Below are 10,899 nucleotides of genomic sequence, written 5' to 3'. Positions count from 1 at the left end.
ATAAGCTCTGCTTAAGCTGTTCTCAGGGCTCTGTGCTCTATTCAAGGGAGCTCTGACCCCAGCATGCTGGACCCCCAGAAATCCTTGGCTGTTGCATGAGACAGTCTCTGGTAGTCTCTTCCTCCGACGCTCGCCTGACCTTTACATTGGTAAAATAATAAGTGTCATCTTTGCTTTTTGTGTCCAGAATATTACTGTGATAAAATGTATATGTAGATAAGGTGACGTGAGTATTTCTTCCACCATTTCTGGGAGCAATATTTTGAAGATGTATAAATTAGTATTGGGGGTACAAATAGGTATATCCTGTGTCTCTGAATATAGAGATAATGCATGAATAGACCATACTGTGAATAAATAATATAATAGGTTCCAAATTTAAATAATGGATTCCATTGATATCTGAAAATATACAGGAAATCTTATATCGATATACATACATTCATTCCAACCACTAATACATCTAATGGTAATATTAAGATTATGGTTTATCATGAAGAGTGTGTGAGTTTTGCTTCAAAAGTGATCATGGAAATTGAAAATAATGTGTTTGGAAAGAAGTCTCATGAAAAGCCCAGTCAAGAATCCTAGAGGAATTCATGTGTTCTGAAGCAGGAAGTGATGAAAGTGAAACAACTGCCTATAAGTTTGCTAACTTGTGGATGGAATATATATCCTATCATGTGCATAAATTGAAGAAATAGTAATGTACCAGTGCTGAATAAAAATGACCGTCAAAATACACATCATGTCCCACTGGAATCTACTTGCATTGATGTTAAACTGGGTCAGTTACTGTAGAAATAATAGTATTTGTATGCAACATAAACTGAAGTTAGTTTTCAGTACTGGAAACAAATATGTATTTCAGGTGGATAAATATTTCTGAGAAAAATCTTGTGAAAAGTTGATTATAAATCCATATACATGAACATGAATGAATTTAGAGAGTGTATATAAGACACATATATTTCTGGAGAGTATATATATATATATATATATATATATATATATATATATATATACACACACACACACATACACACACACAAAAAAAAACACACACACACAGACATTAAATTAGCAATATATATGCCAATCGAAATTTATCATGATATATATATCATCCACAGATGCAAAAATATTTCTTTTACTGAACATGGATTTATGTATAATGTTGTTCAACTAGGAAGCCCACCTATAGGTTGAATTTTCAGTTCCAAGAGCGTTTAAGAGGAGTGATCACTTCTCACAAATTATATTTGCCAAATCAGCCACCTCACAAGAATGTACATGTGATACCAGGTATGATTCTATATGTGCATTTAAAAGTACATGTGCTAAATAGGATACAGAGAAAGGGAGACAGGAATTCACATATTTGTTAACCTTAAAAACACATGGAGAACTATTTAAATTAAATATTGACTAGATTTATAACACCTACCATTAATCATGCAAAAGACAAGTACAACTATACACTATGATTTCTCCTAACTGCTTGTATTCCTATTCTGTTTGTGTTATTTTTCTCCATCATATTAGGAGTAGTAGTCAGAGTCTAGTAGGGTATGGGTTCGTGTCAGAGATTCAGTATTTTGAATGGAAAATTGTAAAATGAATGCAATGTGGATGTAAATATGTGCTACAAAAAATGTTCACACTCTCATCCAGAACATTGCCTTGACATTGCCTTCGTTCCAAGTAAGACACAATTAGAGGAGAAAAGTTAGAAAATTTGTGAATATATATCAGGAATGAAAAATGCTCAGGAGTTCACAACCTCCGAGGTGGTAGAGGAGTTTTCAAAAGTAAGGGATAGGGTAAACATTTCTCAAACATGGAGCTCTGCTGGTGTAAAGACTTCTTGAGAAACTTTCTCTAGGTTGGGCACTTAAAATATATGTTGTTGTTAGGAGCTTTAGCTTCCTTTGTTGGGAGACCATCAAATCTGGGTGTGCAACAATGTGACCTGGAGGATATTGTTTCTAATTTTCCAATTAACATGAGGCAGCAGTGCTGAATACTCTCTTTGTAGTTTAACTATGGTCACTGGGTTGTAAGTGTCTCCACGTGTGGACTGTGAAGCCATTTGGTCATTCTCCAATTTTTGTGGTGTTTCTCACAGGTGCACTGGGAGTTTGGTATTTGCTTCATGAAATACAAGGAGCTAAACTGGGACACAGTGCTGGAGAGAGTTCTGTCCCATGTGGAGGGTCACGGTCTGCATGAGAATGCACCAACCAGGATTCAATTCCACATAAGTTGCCCCCATTTCCATAGCAACCTGATTCTGAACATTGCCCTGAAACCTCTCTAAATAAAAAATGCCTTTGCCTAGAAGGGTCTGCTGGCTGTACCATGTCAGTCACAAGCCTATGGGAAGCCAATGGCAGATCCACATGTCACCACCACACATGTTTTATCACACACCTTCACACCACTGCTCTAGGCCCACTAATGAGCAGGATCCAACTTACTGGCATCACTGTTCTACACAAATTTCATGAAACCCAGTCAATCAAGGCACTGTCTGGTACACTCATCATCAGCAACAGGACATACAAAAGTTCTCCAGTGCCACCTGGTCATGGGAATTTCAAAAATTTTATGGTATTTATCAAGCCATTTGTCAAGGATGAAGTTGGAGGCTCTGGGGGTTTCAATTCATTCAGGAACCATTAAATGTTGAGGAAGCTCATTTCAATGAAAGCTCTAGAGAACACTCACAGGCAAGGCTTCCCAAAGAGTGGCCAAAATGTCACATGAAGCCAGGCCCATTGAGGTCTACAATGTGAGGTCCATGCGTGCTTTGACTCAACTGTGGCTGCAAAGTCTTTCAGAATAAAATCATGTGATATCCTGGCTGAGATTCCCAGTGCTCTGTGAAAAGCCACTCTGGGCCTAGATCTCAGGTTCCAAGGGCAACTCTCATGCATGGCCTAGTAAAATTCAAACACAATTCATGACGATGCTTCTCTGAGGTCATTTCCAGAACTCAGACTCTAAGGGGAATCACACCAGAGTTAACGCCCAGGTAAACCCAGGCATCTCTTCCAACTGCCACACAACTTACCACAATTCAAAACAAAATTCTCCCACATGGCCCTTATCTTCTTCCATGTAGACACTCATCATAACCTCTGGATGGAGTTTTCCAGGGGGGCACAGACCAAGACAATGTCCAAAATAACCTACATTTCCCCCCATTTGCCTAAAATCAGTGTAGCCTGGAAACCCTGACTGTGAACGAGGAGTGATCAAATAGGTCTGCCATTAATACTGCTTGGCTTCTCCAATTTGAGGCCTACTGACTGTGGGGTTTAGATTCTTTATGTGAATTGGAGTAATGAGAACACCAAAGCGCGTATGGGCTAGCCTCTGCAGGGCTTTGAATAACTCACTTGACCCAAAGGATGCCTATTCTCACTTGATGGATGTCAGGAACCTTAGAAAGGAAGGCGAGAGTCTTCATCCACTATGACAGCTCTTTTGGCTATTTTGGTTCTGTATGCATCCATGGGATCTTTCTTTAGATCCATCAGGTGCTGAGAATCTAAGCCACAGCCTCACACAGGGCCAAGAGGCTGATTCAGACCCATCCCTTTCCAAAGCAATTAAGCAAAGAGCCCTAGGTGATGCCCATTCATTTCCATTTGAAAACTGTATTCTTCAGGCTTCACAAATTGGTGGCCTGAGGCAAAGAACTTCGTGACATTCATAGCAACAGAATAATAGGTAAGCCAAAGGCCCAAAGCAGGGTTTCTCCACTGAGATTTAGTGGTCACACATATATCTCATTTTTCTGAGATGCTCACAATTCACTTGAGCTATCCAGTACATGGCCATGTCACAGAGCTTGGAGGTGGTACATACCTTAGAGACAAAACCATGAGACTATTCTGGAGAGGGGCCAAAATTCTGGAAGAAAACTGGAACTTAGGAAGATTGCAGGTGTTACCCATTGATAAGGCAATCTGAACTCCATTCATAAATTGGGCAGGATGAATGCTGGGAAGCTTTCTACTAGACAGGACACATCCATTGATGCATTCTTTTTTCTAATGAGTACAACCACGGACACAGTGAGGGAAACAGACATAGAAACACTCGCCTTGTCAAATGACTTACAATAAACAGTTCATTCCACACCAAATAAAGCGCCTTGCCTACCTATTCTCAGAACATGTGACAAAACCACAAACCAACATCCACAAAGGCAGCTCCTTCCCCCAAGAAGATCTGTTACTATCCGGAGTGTCCTCTGACTGGTGGGCCATATTATTTTCCCCCGAAATGCCCTGAAATGTCTCAGATCTGGTCTCCTTGGCCAACTCTGTGAAGGTGTCAGGACCCAGAGGTGAGCCACTACCTGCTTTCTCAGGAAAGGCCCCTCTTCAGAGCTTTCCTGGCATTTTGCAATCCTCACATCAGTAGGTACCAAGAAAGACTTACTCTGTCCTTGGTAAATCCAAACAAGTGAGACCACTGGGACTGGGACTGGGACTGACTCTGGGTGCCTGGCTTCATGAATCTCAAGTTCTGAGATTTCCTTCACTAAGGAAGTGATGTGAGGTCACTTCCTTCAGGAACTGAATGAGGTCACTGCCTTGGCAACAACTTTGTCCTACCAGTGGCTTCCAAGTCTCACATGAGAAGGAGGCTGCCCCTACTTCCTGTGACACTTTCACAAGTTAGAATGGTGTAGCAACCATAGGCACCCGGGAACAGCTACCCACACAGGCCTGGTTTGGTCCATCTTCTCTATATTAAGAAGAGAGAGGCTGATTCAGACAGAACCCTTCATCCTGACCAGGTTGTTTGCCATTCAACATGACTTTTGCTCTCTCAGGTCTTTCATAGCTGCGTATATATTCTCCAGTGATCATTTCTGCATGGAACTTTGAGGGTCTCAGTAGGGGGAAGACCCCCTACATTTCTTTACTGTAAGACCAACTCTGTCCCTTCCCTCTGTAAATTTAGATTGAGGGAACAGTGTATGGTTAGGGTTAACAACATGTTTTATTTGTGTTAGGAATCATTCTGCTGGATGAATAATGACATTGGGAACCTGAAATATTTATAAGAATATGTATTTGATATATAAGTATGAAAAGAGAAATCTAGGTAAGATTTGAAGCCAGGAAGGGCATTGGGCCCTTGATTATGATATTTAGCTTTGAATTACATTCTGCATTGTGGTCGCAGGTAAATCTACATACAATGGAATAAAACCTAGTACCTCAGATGCCTGAATGTCGAAGAGAACATCCAGTCAAAAAGGGATAGTCAGTAGGATTAGGAAGATAGTAGGTTTAGGTTGAAGAGTGAGTCTTTGAGTTGGAACAATAGTTCTTTAGCAATAGGGTTTCGTTTAGAGAGTGAATGAAAATGTCAGCACATATGAAGAGTCAGTCACAATGATGAACTGGGGAAAATATGTAGGAAAGCAGATATAAAATAGAGACATTAGGAAATCAGGCAAAGTATAAAGTGAGTAACAGGATTAGACATTTTCAACAGGGTTGAGGTTGAATATATGATATTAGGAGAAACAAATATGTAGTCACCAATAGGATTGAAATTTGAGAGCATTAGGCGACCTGGACATGGATGTTTTTAGTAATATATATTCACTTTCAATTTAGGCTTTGGTACAATCATAAGTGTTACCTTTACATTTGTGTCCAGAATATTACTGTGATAAAATGTATTTGTAGATCAGGTGACATGAGTATTTCTTCCACCATTATGGGGAGCAATATTTTTAAAACCTATAAATTAGTATTGGGGAAAAAAAAAGGTGTACGCTGTTTTGATGAATATAGAGATGATGAATGAATAGAACATACTGTGAATAAATAATATAACTGGACCCAACATTAGAAATTGGCATTGGAATAAATTGATATCTGAAAATATACAGGAAATCTTATATTGATATTGGCATACATACATTCATTACAACCAGTTGTACATCTAATGGTAATATTAGTGTTACGGTTGATCATGAAGAGTGTGTGAGTTTTGATTCAAAATTGATTATGCAAATCGAAAATAATGTGTTTGCAAAGAAGTCTCATAAAAGACCAGTCAAGAAACATGGAGGAATACATGTGTTCTGAAGCAGGAAGTGATTGAAAGTGAATCAAATGTTTTAAATTTTGAAATTTTGGATGAAATATTTATCCTATGATGTGCATAAACTGAAGAAATAGTACTGTACCAGTGTTGAATAAAAATGAATGTCAAAATACACATCATGTCCCAAAGGAATCTACTTGCATTGATATTAACCTTGGTAAGTTACTGCAGAAATATTAGGATTTGTATGAACCTTTCATTGAAGTTAGTTTTCAGTACTAGGAAACAAATATGTGTTTCAGGGGGATGAATATTTCTGAGAATAATCTTGTGAAAATTTGATTATAAATCCACATACATGAATATGAATCTATTTAGGGAGTGTATAATAAGACACATATATTTCATATTTTAAAAAATCTGGAGATTATATATATATATATATATATATATATATATATATATATACACACAAAACACACACAGACATTAAAGAGTAGCAGTATATATGCCAATCGAAATTCATGGTGAAATATATATCCTCCACTTATCCAAAAATATTAATTTTACTGAACATGGATTTATGAATAATGTTGTTCAACTAGGAAGATCACCCATAGGTTGAATCTTAAGATCCAACAGCATTTAGGAGGAGTTATCTCTTCTCATAATTTTTATCTTCCACGTCAGCCTCCAAACAAGTATGTACATGTGATACCAGCTAGGATTCTACATGTGCATATAAAAATACATTTGAGAATAGGCTACAAAGAAAGGGAGATAGAAATTCACATATTTGTTAACTTTAAAAACACATGGAGAACTATTTCAATTAAAAATTATCTAGATTTATAACACCTACCCTACATTATGCAAAAGGCAAGTCCAACTATACACCATGCCTTCTCTGTACTGCTTGTATTTCTTTTTTGTTTGGGTTATTTTTCTCCATCATATTAGGATTAGTAGTCAGAGTCTAGTAGGGTATGGGTTCGTGTCAGGAATCCAGTATTTTGAATGGGAAATTGGAAAATGAATCCAATGTGTATGCAAATATGTGCTACACAAAAATCTTCCCACTCTCATCCACAACAATGCCTTGACATTACCTTCACCCCAGGTAAGACACAATTAGAGGAGAAGAGTTAGAAAATCTGTGAATGCAAATCTGGAATGGAATATGCTCAGGAGTTCACAACCTTGGAGGTGGTAGAGCAGTTTCCAAAAGTAAGGGACATGGTAAACACTCCACAAACATGGAGCTCTGCTGGCCTAAAGACTTCTTGAGAAACTGCCTCTGAAGCTGGGCACTTGAAATATATGTTGTATTAAGGAGTTTTAGCTTCTTTTGTAGTGAGACCATCAAAGCTGGGTCTGCATCTATATGACCTGGAGAACATGGATTCTTATTTTCCAATGAATCTGAGGCAGCAGTGCTGAATTTTCTCTTTGTAGGTAAAGTGTGGCCACTGGAGGCTAAGTTTCACCCCGTGTGGACTGTGAAGCCATTTGGTCCTCCTCAAATTTTTGTGGTGGTTCTTGCTGCTGCACTGGGGCTTTGGTATTTGCTTCACAGAATACAACAAGTTCAACTGGGACACAGTGCTAGAGGGAGTTCTGTCACGTGTGGTGGGTTAGGGTCTGCAGGAGAATGAAACAACCAGGCTTCTTTCCCACATAGCTTGCACCCTTGACCATATCAACCTGATTCTGATCATTACCCTGAAAGCTCTCCAAATAAAAAGATGCCTTTACAAATAAGGGTCTGCTGGCTGCACCATGTCAGTCACAAGCCATTTGGAAGCAAATGGGCAAATCACATGGACCCACCACAGATGTTTTATCACACACGTGGCCACCACTGCTCTAGGCCCACTACTCAGCAGGCTCCAACTTACTAGCATCTCTGTTCTACATTATTTTTATAAATTCCAGTCAATCAAGGCACTCTCTGGTATACTCATGATCAGCAACAGGACATCCAAAGATTCTCCAGTGCCACCTGGTCATGGGAATTTAAAAAATGTCATGGTATTTATCTAGCCATTTTTCAAGGATGTAGTTGATAGGCACTGTGGCTTTCAAGAACCATTAAATCTTGAGGAAGCTCATTTCAGTGAAACTCTGGAGAACTCTCATAGGCAACACTTCCCAAAGAGTGGCCAAAAGGTTACATAAAGCCAGGCCTATTGAAGTCTACAATGTGAGTTCCATGTGTGTTTTGACTCTCAAGTATGGCTGCCAAGTCTTTAAGAATAAAATCATGGGATAATTTGGCTGAGATTCCCAGTGCTCTGTGGAAACCCAACCTGGACCTTGATCTAAGTTTATAAGGGCGACTCTCATGCATGGCTTCCTAAAATCCCAACTCAATTCATGGCAATACTTCTCTGAGGTCACTTCCAGAACTCAGTCTCTAAGGGGATTCACACCAGAGTTCAAACCCAGGTGGACCCAGTCATCTCTTCCAACTGCTACACAAATGACCACAATTAAAACCAAAATACTCCCACAAGGCTCTCATCTTCTTCCATATAGACACTCATCATAACCTCTAGCTGGAGGTTTCTATGAGGAGAGCAGGACAAGACAGTGTCCAAAATACGCACTCTTGCTCGTCATTTCCATAAAGTCAGAGTGGCCTGGACACCCCTCCTGTGAACCAGAAGTGATCAAAAAGGCCTACCATTAATACTGCTCAGCTTCTTCAATTTGAAGCCTACTGACTGTGGGGTTTAGATTCTTTATGTGCATTGGGGTCATGAGAAAACCCGAGCACCTATTGGCTAGCCTCTGCAGAGCTTTGAAGAAGTCATTTGACCCAAAGGATTCCTATTCTCACTTGATGGAGGTCAGGAACCTTACAGAAGAAGGCAAGAGATTTTATCCACAATGACTGCTCTTTTGGCAATTTTGGTTTTGGATGCACACATGGCATCTTTCTTTAGATCCATCAGGTGCTGAGAATGCAAGCCACAGCCTCACACATAGCCAACAGACTGGCTCAGACACATCCCTTTCAAAAGCAATTACCCAAAGATAGACAGGTGATGCTCATTCATTTCCATTAGAAAACTGTTTTATTCAGGTTTCACAAAGTGGTGCCTTAGGCAACGACCTTCCTGACATTCAGTGCTACAGAACAATAGGTAAGCAAAGGCCCAAAGCAGGGATTCTCCACTGAGACTTTCATGGTCACACAGATATCTGAGTTTTCTGAGATTCTCGCCATTCCCTTCAGCTATCCTGTACACGGCCATGTCACAGAGCTTGGAGGTGCTACATATCTTGGTCACAAAACCATGAGTCTATTCTGGAGAGTGGCCAGAATTCAGGAAGAAAACAGAAACTTAGGAAGACAGCAGGTCTTGCCCACCAATAAGGCAAGCCTCCGTCCTTCATAAATTGGGCAGGATGAATGTGGGGCAGCTTTCTCCTAGACAGGACACATCCATTGATGCATTTTCTTTTGTAATGTCTACAACCACGGACACAGTTGGATACACTGACATAGAAACACTTGCTTTGTCAAATGACTTACTAGAAACAGTCCACTCTAAACCAAAGAAACCGCCTTTCCTACCTATTCTCAGAGCATGAGACAAAACCACATACACACACTTATTCCCACAAAGGCACCTTTTTCCCCCAAGAGGGTCTGTGACTATCCAGAGTGTCCTCTGCCTTGTGGGCCATACTATGTTCCCCTGAAATGGCTTCTCTATTCTCAAATCTGGACTCCTTGGCCCACTCTGTGAAGTTGTCAGGAGCCAGCGGTGAGCCAATACCTGCTTTCTCAGGAAAGACCCCAATTCAGATCTTTCCTGGCATTTGGCCATTCTCACAACTGTAGGTACCAAGAAAGATTGACTCTCTCCTTGATAAATCCAAACAAGTGAGACCTCTGTGACTGTTATTGGGCCTGACTCTGGGTGCCTGTTTTCAGGGATCCCAAGTTCAGAGAGTTCCATCACCAAGAAAGTGAGGTAGGTCACTTCCTTCATGAAGTGAATGAGCTCACAGCCTTGGCAACCACTTTGTCCTAACAGTTGCTTCCAAGGGTCCCATGAGATGGAGGCTGCCCCTACTTCCTGTGACACTTTCACAAGTTAGAATGGTATATCAACCATTGGTACCGGGGGAAAGATCTCCACACCGGCCTGGTTTGGTTCATTTGCTCTATATTAAAAAGAGAGAGGCTTATTCAGACACATCCCTTCATACTGACCAGGTTGTTTGCCATGGAAGCTGACTTTTGCTCTCTCAGGTCCTTCATAGCAGTCTACATCTTCTTCGGGGATTATTTCTGCATGGATCTTTGATATTCTCAGCATGTGGAAGATCCCCTACATTCCTCTTTTGTAAGACCAACTCTGTCCCTGCACTGCTCTAAAGTTAGATTGAGGGAACAGTGTATGGTTAGGGTTAATAATATGTTCAATTTTGGTTAGCACTCATTCTGCTGGATGAATAATGGTATTGGGAACCTGTGATATTTACAAGAATATATAGGTGAAATATAAGTATGGAAACAGAAATCTAGGGAAGATTTGAAGCCAAGTAGGGCATTGGGCCCTTGAGTGGGATACTTAGCTTTGAATTATATTCTGCACAGATGTCTCAGATAAGTCAATATACAATGAAATTGGATCTTGTACCTCGGATGATTGAATAACAAAGAGAACATCTAGTAAAAAAGGAATAGTCCGTAAGATTACCAAGATAGTCAGCAGGTTTATAAAGAAAAGTGAGTATAGGATTTGGACCAAAAGTTCTTTACAAATAGGGTTTCAGGTAGAGAGTGAATGTAAATGT

The sequence above is a fragment of the Callospermophilus lateralis genome, unplaced genomic scaffold, assembly GCF_048772815.1.
Source record: "Callospermophilus lateralis isolate mCalLat2 unplaced genomic scaffold, mCalLat2.hap1 Scaffold_820, whole genome shotgun sequence".
NCBI classification, from domain to species: Eukaryota; Metazoa; Chordata; class Mammalia; order Rodentia; family Sciuridae; genus Callospermophilus; species Callospermophilus lateralis.
This window is presented reverse-complemented; position numbering follows the sequence as displayed.